The sequence below is a fragment of the Alligator sinensis genome, unplaced genomic scaffold, assembly GCF_000455745.1.
Source record: "Alligator sinensis unplaced genomic scaffold, ASM45574v1 scaffold334_1, whole genome shotgun sequence".
Classification (NCBI taxonomy): Eukaryota; Metazoa; Chordata; order Crocodylia; family Alligatoridae; genus Alligator; species Alligator sinensis.
Window position 1 is genome coordinate 384,209 of NW_005842572.1, and position 865 is coordinate 385,073.

The following is an 865-nucleotide window of genomic DNA, read 5'->3' on the forward strand; positions in this document are numbered from 1 at the left end:
CGCTCTTGAGTTGACTTTAATTTGTCTTTTCCCTCCCTAAGCGGAGGCAGGCCCCGCGGATGATCTTCCCCATTGCACAGGGTTCTTTGTCAGGTTTCAGTTTCCCTCAGCTTTCCTTTTAAAATAATTAAAGTGTCAACTCTGGTTCACAGGCTGGTCAACATTTTAATTCCTCTCTAACTTTATAAGGCAATTTCATGAATTATACAGTGCGGTAACAGAAGGAGCTAAATAAAGATGCAACACTAGCTGTGTTTAATAAATACACCCTCGCTATCCATGGAAGCTATTTGCAAGTCAGAAATACGGCACACGATGATCTAGCTGTCAATTGCAAATTTTTGAGATTACAGCTGGGTCATCACTATTTTATGCTAAATCCTATCTTCTAAAAATAAAAGGAGAGGCCGTGTGGTGGGAGCTTCAGAGCCGCGCCGGCTTCACAATGGGGTCCTTGGCTTTGGTGACCTTACAATCTAGCAATCATTTATAAATGAGCAAACTTGTATTTCCTTCCCAGATAAACGCTTAATAACCTTGCGGGAAATCAATAGCTGTGTTTACTAGAAGTCACGAGGCATTAATAATAAAGGGAAACCTGGCTGAGGGCCCAATCCTGCGAGGTACTAAGCAACATCTCCACCCCCTGAAGCCAATAGGAGTTGAAGTGCATTGTGGGATGAGGCCCTTATTTGCAAAAAGAGAGCAGGGGCACCAAGAAAAGTGATTTTCATGGAGCTGTATTCTCTGATGGTAACATTTTCCAGGGGCGCAGAAAGAGGCCTGCGCCTTTACTTAGGTCCCAATTAACTCTTTCGAGTGGGGCTGGAGCCAAGGAGGGTCTCTTGTATAAGGATTTCCTTTG